At 43.3% G+C, this 15,906-nt stretch overlaps 1 pseudogene; it reads right to left on the reverse strand.

The window, feature by feature from the left end:
* Nucleotides 1-5,900: 5,900 nt before the first annotated feature.
* Nucleotides 5,901-7,063, reverse strand: LOC110585581 (annotated as a pseudogene).
* Between the last annotated feature and the right edge of the window lie 8,843 nt (nt 7,064-15,906).

Consider the following 15,906-nt stretch of genomic DNA (forward strand, 5'->3'; position numbering starts at 1 on the left):
AGAGGGCACACATATGCAGGGGGTCAGAGGGAAAGAATCTCAAGCAGCCTCCCCTTTGAGAAAAGCCGGCTTGACGGTTCTGGTACAAATCTTGGAGGGTCGAAAACTCGTCCCCCTCGCAACCTGTGGGAGGAGTTTCCCAAATGATTGGAAACAGCCTCTGTTAGAGACCACCCCACTGTAAGTCACAGCTCCTCCCTGCCCAGAGAGACACAGTATTATCCAATTCCAAAACAACCTAGGGGCTGGTTCCACTTCAAGGAAGCTGCCAGCTCTCCTACCTTGAGAGTGTACTTGAACTTTAATAAACTGCTTTGTGCTTGCTACTTTCCTTCTGACTGTCTTTATTCTGAGAGTGGATCCCCACATAAATCATCTCATGGGGAATCCGGGGACCGAGACCTCCGCTTACACAACGCAGACACTCTCTCACCCCTGACGATTGTACCTCCCACCACTAAGAAGGAAGCACAACACCTCGTAGATTTCTTTGTGTTCTGGAAACAGCATATTCCACATTCCAACCCGTTTACTCAGTAACATGGAAGGCTTCCTGGAGCCAGTGGAATAAGCAGCACTGTTGCTTGGAACTTAAGATCTAGAAGACCTTGTGATGCTGGAAGCATTCATGGTGGGAAAAGCTGCCTTGTGCAGTTTATAACAAACCTCCATAGAAAAATCACCATGTAGACTCTAGGTTCTGGAACAAGGTCCGTGATCTGCACAGAACCTAAAACTCTTCGGAAAATCAGCTCCTGTTGTGCTACTGGGCCTTGATAGCAATGGAGCATCTGATTATGCAACATCACGTATCCATGTGGCCAGAACTGCTATGAGCTGGGTTCTGTAAGACCCACCAAGTCATAAAGCCAAATGGGTCTACCAGCAAGCCATTGTAATGTGGAAGTGGTTCATCTGAATTAGGTCAGAGGGCACGAGGGCACAAGTAAACTGCATAAGCAGGTAATCCAGACCCCAGTTCCATTTATAAACCTTGGCACTTTTATGGTTTTACCCAAAGTTGCCTGAGTGGAAAGACACCAGCAAAACTTTGTCTTAATAGGGGTCTAACTAGAGAAAAAGAACTATTCTGAGTCTTTGACACAAAGAATTTTATATAGGGAGTCATAATATATGGGTGATGGAACAACCAGAAAAAACAACAGGGCATGGTGAGGCAACCTAGAGATTAGCAATGGCGGACAGTTGCTTTGTTCTTGGCTGGAGAGGAGGTGATGTTTCTGGAACCCAGGATTTAGGGTTATTCCACCCCAAATCTACCCTTCATTCTAAGATGGCCCCCAAGATCCCTACCTCTCTGGTATACATGTTGTGTAATCCCTTCCTCTTAAGTGTGGGTGAAACTGTGATTAGGATGGATTTTCACACGCGTGATTGAATTACACCAGATGACAAAGGTGAAGGACTTTTGCAAATGTAGTTGATGTCTTAAATGAGTTAATCAAAAAGGCGATTTTCCTGGGTGGGCATGGCACTCGGGTGATCCCTAAAAAGGGACTGTACTCTTCCTAAGAGAAGAGATTCAAAGTTTAAGAGGGCCTATAGAGGGGGCCACATGGCAAGAGAGGCTTCCAGTTGTTGAGAGTGGTCCCCAGGCAACAGCCAACAAGAAAACAGAGACTTTAGTCCTACACCTGTCAGGAACTGGATTCTTAGCAACCTGAATGCACTTGGAGTGGATCGTTTCCTCACTGAGCCTCTAGATGAGGTTGTAGCAGCGAACACCTTAATCCTAAGCAGAGGACCCAGACAAAATGTGCCAGACTCCTAATCCACAGAAAGAGTGAGATGATAAATCTGTCTTGTTTAAGTTACTGAGTTTGTGGTAATATATGATGCAGCAGTAGTAAACTAATACAGGTCCTGTAAATATTACTCCAAGTACTTCTCCTTTGTCAATTGGCATAATATTAAGCTTCGTCAGTAGGAGGCGCTGGAGAAACATTTCAGGGGGAATTTGGGGTTTTTTTCCTTCCTCTTCCTGATTTCCCTGTGTTTCTCTTACGGGTGCTCCCATAGTCTGTTCTGCCTCTGCTTTTGCTGCATGCACGGTTTCTGCAATGCCCAGCTTCTTCAGGTTCCCCCAGCCAGTAGCACATGGTACCTCCCTGCAGGCAGCTTCTCTCAGCATTCCCTAGAGTGGCTTTGCAGTGAGTTGCAAGGTGAAGCATCTGCCTGCACCTGGGGGTCCTCAGCAAGTTCTGCTGGCATGGTACTTTAGGAAACTTCACCGCCATCCAGTGAGCCATGGCAATTCTGTCTCCAGGAAGATCTAGATCTTAGTTTGGTGAGGTTGGGAAGGATTGTACTTGGATTTGCTATGTTAGCACCAGGTTGTGACTGTTCTTTATATCTGCTACTTTGTTTTTTTTATTTTTATGTTTTTAATTTATTTATTTGACAGGGAGAGAGACAGCTAGAGAGGGAACACAAGCAGGGAGAGTGGGAGAGGGAGAAGTGGGTCTCTGAAGCCCGATGTGGGGCTTGATCCCAGGACTCTGGGATCATGACCTGAGCCGAAGGCACACACTTAACCGACTGAGCCACCCAGGTGCCCCAGTATATCTGCTATTTTAAAATTCTTTAGAGTTCTCTTTATCTCTTACTGGCTACTCCTGCATTACTCCAGTGTTATAGTGAATAATTCTCTTTTTTTTTTTTTTTTAAGATTTTATTTATTTATTTGACAGAGAGATAGAGAGAGAGCACAAGTAGGCAGAGTGGCAGGCAGAGGGAGAGGGAGAAGCAGGCTCTCCGCCGAGCAGGAAGCCCGACACGGGGCTCGATTCCAGGGCCCTGGGATCATGACCTGAGCCAAAGGCAGCCGCTCAACCAACTGAGCCACCCAGGCACCCCATGAATAATTCTTTATACTAAACTTTCCCCATTCACATTACTGGATGGGTTCTCTTTCCTGTGATTGGACCCTTGGTTGAATTGTGTTATTTAACAGATTTGGTGGCAGTGACAAAGCTGGAATTCCTGACAAAGCTGGAATCCGTGGTAGGACTCTGGTTGGAAGCCAGGGCCAGCCAAGGGAGCCAGTCACTGCTCCAGTTGAGTTACTTCCTGAGGCTGAGAGGAAGGAGGGACAAAGACCCGATTTCTCTTTTACTCTCGCCTTCCAATCTCCCAGCCTCCAGTCCCTACCAGTGCCCCCTACTGGCCAAACCCAGCTGGAAGCCATATAACACAGGGACCAGGGAACACAGACCACTTTGATACAGAGCAGATAAGGGAAAGGTAAGGAATGGGTCTATTAAAAAAAAGAAAATTGCAGGCCCCAAATGGTGTCACTTAGAGTTCCCAAACCAGAGCATAAGACCCAATCTAATTGCATTTTCAACCTCCCCAAGAAATGTGGCCTTCACTGGTCAGTCAGGAAATGTTTCCTTTCATCAGTGCCAAGGAGTCTGTCAACTGGGCCCTCTCCATTCCCCCAAAGAAAGATGAGGTAATCTGCATGAGAAGACCCCTTGCTTTTCTCCTAGCAAACAGCTTCTTCTGGAACAATCCTTTTGTTTTGTTAGTAATTTTCTTGTCCCCGCCCTCTGTCTATAAAGACCTTCCATTTTGTACAGCTCCTCAGAGTGCCTCTCTGCTTGCTAGATGGGGTGCTCTCCGACCCATGAATTGTTTAATAAAAGCCAATTAGATCTTCAAATTCACTTGGTTGAATTGTGTTATTTAATAGATTTGGTGGCAGTGGTGGGATCCAAAGCACATTTCTAGCAGCATTTGGAGACAGTGGGAATCACAAGTGTGGTGTCTGCAAATCCCTTTGAGTTCACTGTCTTTCTTGCGTTTTCCAAGGGTAAGCTCCTCTTGGTCTCAGTTTTGCTCTGTTTTGTGTTTGAGCTCTTCGTCTAATTGGCTTTTCTTTGCAGGGTGGGTCAGCTTGAGCTGGCAGACAGTTATGCCCAGGTCCAGTTGAGCTGGCATGTTTGCCTGGAACCCTACTGAGGTGGCGGAAGAGTCTGCTCAGAGCTAAGCCTCTAGACTCTCAGACCGCAATTCCCCAGGTGGAAAACCCCAGCAAGATTCCATGGAAATTGGTGGTGGTGTGTGTGCACAAGGCCTTCTTTTGGCCAGGACCCGGTACTACTATTATATTAAAGTGAAGATTTATCTGTCTTATTTTGTGTAAGTAAAGGCCATTGATAGCAGGATCTCAGAGGCTATAAAGCTGTAAAAATTGGTGGACACATGTTGAGCACTCAAAGGCTATTAGAGGGGCACCTGGGTGGCTCATTTGGTTAAGCGTCTGCCTTTGGCTTAGGTCATGATCCCAGGGTCCTGAGATTGAGTCCCGCATCAGGCTCCCTGCTCAGTGGGGAGTCTGCTTCTTCCTCTGCCTCTGCCTTTCTCTCTGCCTCTCATGAATTAAAAAAAAAAAAAAATCTTTAAAGGCTGTTAGAGAGTTGATCACCTGAAGAAGATTCTTGTGATAGAATAAGTTGGTCACAGAATGGGTTAGATTGACACCACCAACCGCAAGAAAACTTCCATGCCACGAGGTACACTGTAAAGCACACGCAATCCACAACCCTGCCGCACACCCCTTTTAGGTACTAGTTTGGCTCCGAAAAACCCAAAGGTTTAGCTAATGAAATCCTTAAATTCTGAAGAGTCAAGCACACTACCTTCTGGCACGCCTGTTTATTTTATGACTAAGAACCATAGTCCCAGAAGTTGTAGATATCTAGCAAGATAAAACAATTTATTAAAAATAACCTAGAATTACAGAGGCCACTATAGGGAACGTTCAATTAGACAAACTTATTCATTTAAGAAGTGCACTTGAAAGCAAGGATTCCCAAATTAAACAGAATGGGATGACTATTTTTTTATTTTTTAAAAATTTTATTTATTCACTTGAGAGAGAGAGAGCACAAGCGGGGGAGGGAGAAGCTAGAGAGAGAGAGAGAAGCAGGCTCCCTGCAGAGCAGGGAGCCCAATGGGGGGCTCCATCCCAGGACCCTGGGATCATGACCTGAGCCGAAGGCAGACGCTTAACCGACTGAGCCACCCAGGTGCCCCCTAATAAAAAAAAAATTTTTTTTAAGGCCTTCTCCCCTAAGTTAAATGTATCCAGAGGAAAAGAAGACTATCTTGTGGGTAGATATGTCAGTCCTTTGATATTATTTAGGCAACAATCCAGTTCTTTAAGAAATGAAAAATGGCTCTCTGTGTTTTACAAATCTAGTCGGTACAGGACCAGAGGTGTGGTTCCAAAAACAATTCAAAGACCAATCCTTTGTGTTTTTTACCAATCCCAAAACTTCCTTTATTTATCTCAAAAGACTTATAAGTATTGTAAAACTTCTGGCATTAAGAGAAGGAAAGTCCTTCTTGAAAGTGTTTGCATTTTCCTTCTGTACCTTCACACTCAATACACAGTGTTCTGCCTGGTCTTTTCTAGGAATTCTAAATCTAGTCCATCTCCTTAAAATGCAGATTCCAGGGAGGTAATACTTACCAAGTAAAAACAAGGAGGAAAGTCCACTTAAAACTTGACTTGCCAAGGACAAATACAAATCTTAAGGGTCTTCTCCACAAATCTATCATCTATCTATCTACCTATCTATACATTATTATTTTTTTGGTTTTTCTTTTTTTTTGTTTAAAGATTTTATTTATTTATTTGAAGAGGAGACACCGAGAGAGGGAACACAAGCAGGGGGAGTGGGAGAAGGAGAAGCAGGCTTCCCGCTGAGCCGGAAGCCCTAAGCCCGGCGCGAGGTTCCATCCCAGGATCCTGGGATCATGACCTGAGCCGAAGGCAGATGCTTAACCAACTGAGCCACCCAGGCGCCCCTATTTTTTTGTTTTTTCAAGGAGTGTATTTGGGCCGACCTGGGGACAGGGAGGCTCTGCATCTAAAGGAAGGTGTTGGGTTTCTTGGTGGTGAAGCGTGGCTTGTGCTGGCAAGGTAGGACACCGTGGGGTAGCGGGAATTTGATCTTGGAGTCCTGGAAGTGTTTGCTGTTGGGTGGTGCTTGCTAGCTGCAATCTCCTTTACTTTAGTGATCTGGCTCAAGTGCACGTGGGCTCGATGCCGGACACCCATGTCTTGGTAGGACGGGGTGACAGCGCCCACAGTGGTCAGGTCCCGGTACTGCCGGTACGTGTTGCGGGTGCCGCTGTGGGAGTCACAGCACCGCCCGAGGCCAAAGTTCTTCACCCGCAAGGGGGGTTTCTCCAACGCCTGTCCACAGTGGACAATTTCCCCTGAAGACTTCTTCCTCTTCTTCAGCTGAGACACAAAGTGATGAAGGATAAAAGAAGACAAATGTTCACTTTGAGCCCAGAAGGCTGACCTATAGCCTGCATAGTCTTGAGAAGGATCAAATAGGTGCTGGCTGCTGCCCTCTAAAGGGTCTCCTGACTGCCTGTACATCTCATCGCTAGTGAATATCCAGCTGAATGATAAGCACCAAAGAAATCTTGGGCAAGTTTTAAGAGTAGAAATTCAAAGAAGACATTTCTGATCTAATACTCCTTGCACGTCCCCTCCCCCTTGAACACTAAGCATGTAACCCCCAGCTTCACACAGCCACAGTGCCGCTGTTTTCTGCCCACGGGTCCTGTCCCCGCGCTACTTAAATAAACTCACTAAGTTGTTAACATAAAACATCTCAAGAATGCTTTCTTGACCTTACACTCAACAATCCCATAACAAAAGTACCAGAAGTGGACTGGGCAACAATGTGATTAGGTGCAAAAATGTGCATGCGATAGGGGCGCCTGGGTGGCTCAGATGGTTAAGTGTCTGCCTTCAGCTCAAGGTCATGATCCCAGGGTCCTGGGATTGAGCCCCACATCGGGTTCCTGGCTCAGTGAGGAGCCTGCTTCTCCCTCTCCCTCTGCCTCTCTCCCTGCTCATGCTTTCTCTCTCTCTGTATCTCTGTGTCTCAAATGAATAAATAAAATATATTTTTAAAAAAATGTGCATGCGATAGAGGGGCAGAGGGCTGCATTTGGGGGTGGGGAGGCAGTGCCGCTCCACCTTGTACTCTTGAAATGTGCCTGAGGCCTTCATGATGCACTCTCCGCTCTTGCCCCCACCCACGAAATGTCGTAAGTATATTTCTAAAAAGCTTTAGCCAGGGCGCCTGGGTGGCTAAGTTGGTTAAGAGTCTGTCTTCGGGTTAAGTGTCTGCCTTCCGCTGGGGTCATGATCTCAGGGTCCTTATATCAACATTAAATATAAAACTTTTATCTATATGAGTTTACTAGCCAAATAATTTTGTTATCGCTTGTAAGATCTATTAACAAAAAAATAATGGCTTAAAATAATGACTGACTTTAATGTTTCATAAAGTTTTTGTAAGTAATTTAAATATAATTGTTAAAAACAAGTGGATTAAATAAGAAGATTCAGGTAAGTGGTCAGGGCTCTCTCCAACAATAGTTTCCCCGAATTTTTTGGGCAACTTAAAATCTTACAAGTTTTGCTAAGTTAAATAAGAGTTAAGCTAAATTCATTAAACATCTAGATTATGTCCAAATAAGACAAAATACTAGAACACTAATTACTAAACGTAGGGCTTTTGGCTTTCTATTTAAGAGAAATTAAAATTATTTGGATATGTTAATCTTACTTTAAGATAAATGAAAAAGACATATGCTTCTAAAAATTCTAAACATTCATTAATTTACAAGTGTAAAAAATTGTATGACAGACTGATCACAATCGCTTACTTAGTTTTCAATATGTCAGGGAGGAAGAATTTCATTTACCCTTCAAGGTCCTTCTAGCTGGACTAAGAACCAAATTGACATGTGACACAAAAATAGGAGAAAATCTAATTTAATGGTGTATGTACAGGCAATCCACACAGACATGGAAATTCCAAAGACAGGCAGCATGATGTTTATGTAAGCTAAGGAGAGGGGTAGGGTCTGAGGATACAAAGGGGAGAAAGACCATTAGCAGGAAGGTGAGAGGAGATGTTTGGAAAACAAAGGTTGCCCTGTGATGTAGGTAAGTTACTTAGGTAAAGAGAATCTGTTAATAGCTCTCTTCCTAGTATAAGCAGGCAGTTGAGGGGGACCTAAAGAGCTTTTCCTGAATCTTCTGGGTTTTAATTGCTTTTAACTCAAAATAATGTTCATGCCAAAGTGGCCTATCTTAGGGTGACCTGCCTTTAGCCCCTACAATTAGAAACCATCTATAAAGAACTTACCAAATTCAACCATCATCACTTGGCATCAGGGAAATACAAATCAAAACCACAATGAGATACCACCTCACACCAGTCAGAACAGCTAAAATGAACAAGTCAGGAAACCACTGATGTTGGAGGGGATACGGAGAAAGGGGGGCCCTCCTACACTGTTGGTGGGAATGCAAGCTGGTGCAGGCACTCTGGAAAACAGTATGGAGGTTCCTCAAAAACTTGAAAATAGAGCTACCCTACAAGCCAGCAACTGCCCTACTGGGTATTTACCCCAAAGATACAAATGTAGGGATCCGAAGGGGCACCTGCACCCCAATGTTTATAGCAGCAATGTCCACAATAGCCAAACTATGGAAAGAGCCAGGATGTTCATCAACAGAAGAATGGATAAAGAAGATGTGGTGTGTGTGTGTGTATGTATATATATATATATATATATACATACACACACACAATGGAATATTATGCAGTCATCAAAAAACGAAATCTTGTCATTTGCAACGAGATGGAACTGGAGGGTCTTATGCTAAGCGAAATAAGTCAATCAGAGAAAGACAATTATCATATGATCTCACTGATACGAGTTTGAGAAACAAGGCAGAGGATCATAGGGGAAGAAAGGAAAAAATGAAACAAGATGAAACCAGAGTGGGAGACAAACCATAAGAGACTCTTAATCTCAGGAAACAAACTGAGGGTTGATGGAGTGGAGGGGGGTGGGAGGGATGGGGTGGCTGGGTGATGGACATTGGGGAGGGTATGTGCTATGGTGAGTGCTGTGAATTGTGTAAGACTGATGAATCACAGACCTATACCCCTGAAACAAATAATACATTATATGTTAATAATAAAAAATAAAATAAATAAATAAAATTGAAAAATTGGGGCTTAAAAAAAAGAAACCAAGGTTTCTAAGGTTTAAAAATTCTAATTAATATGTAATTAAAACTACTAAAAATAGGGGCGCCTGGGTGGTTCAGTCGTTAAGCGTCTGCCTTCGGCTCAGGTCATGATCCCAGGGTCCTGGGATCGAGCCCCGCATCGGGCTCCCTGCTCCGCGGGAAGCCTGCTCCTCCCTCTCCCACTCCCCCTACTTGTGTTCCCTCTCTCTCTGTCAAATAAATAAATAAATAATCTTAAAAAAAAAAAACCTACTAAAAATAATAAGAGAAACATCTCCCTATGCCAAGAAAATGAGATATATTTTCAGTAATAATAAAAATAACGATAATTTGAGGCCGCTTTTAGGCAACAAGCTTCAATAGTGAAAACTTGAGTAAGGCAAAGGGCCCACAAGGACTGCTGAGCTGAACGCAAACATGCAATGCCAACAGGCTCCTTAGGTGACCCAATTAAAAATTACCATAGGCCCCAATCAGTGACCAGGCACAGTTCCTAAGATTACCAAAAAAGGGAAAATTCCATACCTTCTCATACCTACTCACTCTGCCCTATAATGGGGGCCCCTCACCACTGCCTTGTCACAGACAGTCTCTCCTTTGCTGTCCTGCCCACCACCCCCTTGCGGTGTATTCAATAAACTTCCATCTCTTTTGTTCTGCCTTGGGTGAACCCTTTCACCACCTGTGCCACCAGGCCCCACCTAATTGGGATGCCCCACAAATAGTAGTAATAATAATAACAATAACAATAACAATAATAATAATAATAATTTTGTCCTAAAATGAGGTTGGTTGGAAATGAAAACACAGCGTAACTGTGCTCCCAGCGGCTTAAAGGCTACATATTTCTAACTCACTGACCTGGGCCCTCTAGCCTATAGCTTGACTAATTATAGCTTCTTTGAGATTTCAACAGAACACTGACCCTGGGGAAACAAGGAACAAGATATTCCTAGAAGATCAAGCTTGACCACATTAGTAAACAGCCTTTCCTAATGCCAGCAAGTTCACTCAAGATCACACTGAGAATGCTTCCCCAGCACGTCAACCCTACCACTTTGCCGCGCCTTCCCCTAAAAACCCCCTGTTTGGTCGGGGCCTTGGAGGCTGTCTTTGGACATTAGTCCACCATCTCCTGAGGTTGTCTGGCCTCATGAATAAAGCAACCTTTCCTTCTTTATGTCTTTCTTTTTTTTTTTTTTTTTAAGAATTTATTTATTTATTTGACAGAGACAGACACAGCGAGAGAGGGAACACAAGCAGGGGGAGCGGGAGAGGGAGAAGCAGGCTTCCCGCAGAGCAGGGAGCCCAAAGCGGGGATCATGACCTGAGCCGAAGGCAGATGCTTAACGACTGAGCCCCCCAGGTGCCCCTCTTTTTTTTAAAGATCTATTTATTTATTTTTTAGAGAGAGAGCGCGTGACCACACGAGCAGGGGGAGGGGCAAAGGGAGAGAGAATCCCAGGCAGACTCTGCACTCAGTGTGGAGCCCCACAAAGGGCTCGATCTTAGGACCCTGAGACCATGACCTGAGCCAAAACTGAGGCAGTTGCTTAACGGACTGTCACCCAGGTGCCCCCAGCAACCTCTCCTTTCTGACCAACACTTGTCTCTCAACTATTGGCTTTCAAGGGTTGAGCAGCCAACCTTGGGTTTTACTAACGATAGGACAAAATCAGAATATAGAAAACAAAAATCAGAGGTTTATAAAAAAAAAAAAAATCTTAAAAAAATTTTAATGTGTGGCCAAGCTGGCTAAGATTAAAATAAATTTTATAAAAAATAATAAGTTTTAATATCAAAATTAAGCTGGTGCAAAGTTTAAATATGGTCTTATCTCTGTTAAAAGAACAGAGTTTTCTTGGACTTTTAGTCTGCTTTTGATAAGGTTTTATAAGTTTCTTTACCCTCTAAGTATCAAGTTCCATAATGATCCAATTTAGATAAGTGCTTGAAAACCTTTTTTTTTTTGACATTTTTGACAAACTTCCTCAGATCAAATTTTTTTTAAAGGATTTATTTATTTATTTATTTGAGAGAGAGAGAGAGAGAGAGCGCACAAGAGGGGGGAGGGTCGGAGGGAGAAGCAGACTCCACACTGAGCAGGGAACCCTATGCGATGGGGGGACTTGATCCAGGGACTCTGGGATCATGACCTGAGCCCAAGGCAGTTGCTTAACTGACCGAGCCACCCAGGCAACCCCCAAGTCAAATTAAAAAAAAAGTCTTTTTGACCTGAAATATTCCAAAGAGTTGTAAAACTAATTAGGCTTATTTACTACGTAAATTGCATAGAAAATATTGTCAAATAAATAGTACTAAGCCTTCTTTATGTTTGTAAGATTGTGCACATGTACATAAAGTCCATCCTGCTGCACAAATGGCCCCTTATTGCCACACTTTTGCCATCATAACGTCCTTGTGACATGGCAACAGTCTGCATCTGAAAAAAAATTAGTACTAAAATAGACACATACATAGTGGTTATAAATTCAGTACACAGTCAAGACTATGAGAAGCCCAAGACAGCTGCTTGCTTCTTTCTGGCTCCTTGACAAAACCCCATTTTTCAGTTTTTACATTCCTTCACCCACCATAGTATATGACTCAGATGATGAATAGACATTAGTGTAGAGACTTCTATAGAATTTTAACACCTGCAACTGGACTTCATTAAGCTGCCACTTAGTAGGAGTTACCCGTATGTACTTGTTGTTGTATATGTGTTTTTCTGGATGGGTTAAAACCTTTCCTTGCTACAAGGCTGATGCCCTCACAGTAAAACAAAACAAAACAAAACAAAACAAAAAAACTGTTAAAAAAATGTTTCCTACTTGGGTTATACTTTCCATCATCTCTAGGAATCAAGGCACCCACTTCACTGGACAAATCACAGGAGCCTTAACAAAGCCTTAAAAAATTCTAGAAATTCTATCAGTATACAACCTTCTACGGATCCCTGCTGTTGTTTGTTTTTTTTTTTTAATTTTTTTTTTTTTGGATCCCTGCCGGGTTATGCTAATATGACCAGCTGCTTTAAATCTCTAATGTTTTATGCTCAAGCCTGTCATCAACAGGTTAAGAAGCCTTCTTGGATCCTAATGAAAAGAAACCTGTCTGTTATAGTCTAGAGCCTAATAATTTGGTATTGTAAAACATAGTCAGAGGAAAACCACCCTCAGGCTGTTAAAGGGATTCTCCCCAGGGCTCCTGACCACAGACTGTTGCAAAATGAAAAGATGCTAGAGACCTCTAACTCAAACTGACCAGGAAGAAAAGTAGCTGACATCCACGTGAAGACTACTCCCACCCAAGTCGCCGGATTGAGACATGACACTCGAAGCATAAAACCCTTTCTCTTTCTTCTCCTGTTCTTTTCTGGCACTGGCCCAAAATGATGGCACCCTCAGCTGCATCTCCCAGGTCATTGCTAAGGAGGGACGGTAACCTCTTTTATTTCAGGCTAGGAAAAACTCTAACTGTCCCTCTAAGGGGCGACAGTTGTATGTTATGTCAATGAGGCTTCTGCTCTCCTTGGGCAGAGATTTTGGCATTATAATGAGGTGAAGGTAAGGGTCATTACTCCATGGGTCACTCCACGGTCCCTCTGCACAGGTGTGAGCTGGGGGTTGAGCTTGACTGCTCTGGGTGGTCTGAGCCAGGTGGAGGTCTGTCAGGGCCGTCGCTTAAAGGGCAGTTTCAGTTTCCAGCACGGGACGCTATGCCCTTCAGGTCTCTTGCCCTAGTTAAGAGATAAGGTGGAAGGGCGCCTGGGTGGTTCAGCTGTTAAGCATCTGCCTTTGGCTCAGGTCATGATCCCAGGGTCTGGGATCGAGTCCTGCATCAGGCTCCCCGCTCCCCCGCTCGGCGGGAAGCCTGCTTCTCCCTCTCCCACTCCCCCTGCTTGTGTTCCCTCTCTCGCTGTCTCTCTGTCAAATAAATAAAAATAAAATCTTAAAAAAAAGAGAGAGATAAGCTGGAAAGAAGAACTTAAGGAAAAATGTGGGACAAAGTTTGGTGGGTATAAGCAGGTGGGCAGTATAAGACAGGTGTTGGGGTCTAGCTGGTGACAATCTCATTGGTCACTCTTCTAAACTGACATTGTTAAGTTAAAAAGAACTCTTCTTTTGGCAGGTCCCCATTTCCCCAGTTCGGGATGAATACAAATTGAAGCTTTGATCAAAAACTTCTCCTTAATTCTTAAAATCATTACAAAGTGCTGCTAAAGCAATAGCCACCCAATAAAAATCCTTAGACTCTCCAGTTAAAATTGTCCTTAATAATAGAATAGCTCTTGATTGTCTTTTAGCTGAGCAAGAAGGTATCTGTGCAGTGTCCAAGACCACCTGCTGGGCCTGGGTTTACCCTCCTGGGGAAGTTAAAACTGTTTGGCTCAAAAAAGGGAACTCTTTCCATGGGGGTCTTTCTTTGGCTTATTTGATTTTGATTGGCTTAGGTCCTGGGGCTCTAAAGTACACTCCAAATGTTGGGAATTGGCTTAGGTCCTGGGGCTCTAAAGTACACTCCAAATATTGGGAATTACCCTGCTTATAGGAATCCTAATAGTCTCACTGGTGCATTGTATTCTCTCAAAAGCCTTAGATAGGTTTATAGCTGCTAACCTCCAAGCAAATGCTCTCCCTACGACTGGAACATCTGAGGAGAGAGGGAAATACCCAACTTAAAGAACATGAACAGAAAACATGACCTATATCATAAAGGCTAAATACAAAATTGAGGAGCTATGGATACCACACAAAGGAGCAACAAATCCTGGGAACTGCAGAGCAGTAGCCAAGAGCGGTGCTAATGCTTGCAAATCTTTTTTTTTTTTTTTTTAAGATTTTTTTTATTTATTTGCGAGAGAGACAATGAGAGACAGAGAGCATGAGAGGGAGGAGGGTCAGAGGGAGAAGCAGACTCCCTGCTGAGCAGGGAGCCCGATGTGGGACTCGATCCAGGGACTCCAGGATCATGACCTGAGCCGAAGGCAGTCGCTTAACCAACTGAGCCACCCAGGCGCCCAATGCTTGCAAATCTGATCACATTGCAAACTGAGATGTGATCAAGAGGGGAAAATTGTTAAAAAAAAAAAAAAAGAGAGAGAGAAAATTGCAGGCCCCAAATGGTGTCACTTAGAGTTCCCAAAGCAGAGTTTAATACCCAATCTAATTGCAGTTTCAACCTCCCCAAGAAATGTGGCCTTCACCGGTCAGTCAGGAAATGTTTCCTTTCATTGGTGCTAAGGAGTCTGTCACCTGCTTCTCTCTATCCCCCAAAGAAAGACGAGGTAATCTGCATGAGAAGACCCCTTGCTTTTCCCCTAGCAAACAGCTTCCTCTGGAACAATCCTTTTGTTTTGCTAGTAACTTCCTTGTCCCCATCCTCTGTCTATAAAGACCTTCCATTTTGGGGCGCCTGGGTGGCTCAGTTGGTTAAGCGCCTGCCTTCGGCTCAGGTCATGATCCTGGAGTCCCTGGATCGAGTCCCACATCGGGCTCCCTGCTCAGCGGGGAGTCTGCTTCTCCCTCTGCCCCTCCCCCCTCTCATGTACTCGCTCTCTCTCATTCTCTCTCTCTCAAATAAATAAAATCTTTAAAAAAAAAAAAAAAGACCTTCCATTTTGGACACCTCCTCAGAGCACCTGTCTGCTTCCTAGATGGGGTGCTATCAGACCCATGAATTGTTTAATAAAGCCAATTAGATCTTCAAATTCACTTGGTTGAATTGTGTTATTTAACAGGTCTGAGGGCAACCAGAACTGGCAAAATCCTGCTATAGTCAGACTTTAAGGAATTAGTTCTGCCAGGTTTATGATGAAATACAGATAGATTATATTTATCTCTTTATGTAAATTAAATTAGAGTTCATTGTTCCCCCTGAGAACATATAATAGAGACCTTTCCAAAACCTTAATAAAGGAAAATGACACTTTGAAGTCTTTAGCTGTGTTAAAAGTTAAACTGAGGCATATTAAACATTTTCAGAGTTTATTTGAGCAGAAATCAATTTGAATTGGGCGGCATCCAGTCTAGCAGATAGAAAGGAACACCAAGGACCTGTACAAAAGAAAGACTTTCATAGGCAGAAAGGAGCAGGAACTAGGAATTTATATTGGTGAGAAAGTGTATTGCTTATTGCAAAGTGACTTTCCTTTAGGAGATGGCAGAGGTCTCCCAGGCAGATGACCTAACCAGTGTTCATCAGGTGATTTCTGATTGAACTGGTTTAAGATTCCATTTTTGGGAGAGTCAAAAATGTATTTACGTCTGGTTTGGTGACCTGGGGCTTAAATGACTTTGTTTGGGGACTGTTGTCTTGTTTTTAACAGCTGTTAATTAAAATTAATGTTTTTAAATATGCTTTTTCATCTAGTACATTAAATGAGCAGTTTAGAAAAAGTACTTAAAGATGAAGGTAAGGGAATAAATTTAAAGATGTCACTTTCATAAGATAATTCAAAACATGTTGATTGGAAATTTATAAGAAGGCCAAAAACTAGGGCAATAATTTTAAAATAACTTGATTCACTGGAATTTTTTTATTTTTTTATTTTATTTTTAAAAATTTATTTATTTGACAGAGAGAGACACAGCAAGAGAGGGAACACAAGCAGGGGGAGTGGGAGAGGGAGAAGCAGGCTTCCCGCCGAGCAGGGAGCCCGAAGCGGGGCTTGATCCCAGGACCCTGGGACCATGACCTGAGCTGAAGGCGGACGCTTAACGACTGAGCCACCCAGGCGCCCCCCACTGGAATTTTTTAAAAAGATTTTTATTTATTTATTTATTTATTTATTTATT

The sequence above is a fragment of the Neomonachus schauinslandi genome, chromosome 9 (genome assembly GCF_002201575.2).
Source record: "Neomonachus schauinslandi chromosome 9, ASM220157v2, whole genome shotgun sequence".
In the NCBI taxonomy this organism is placed as follows: domain Eukaryota; kingdom Metazoa; phylum Chordata; class Mammalia; order Carnivora; family Phocidae; genus Neomonachus; species Neomonachus schauinslandi.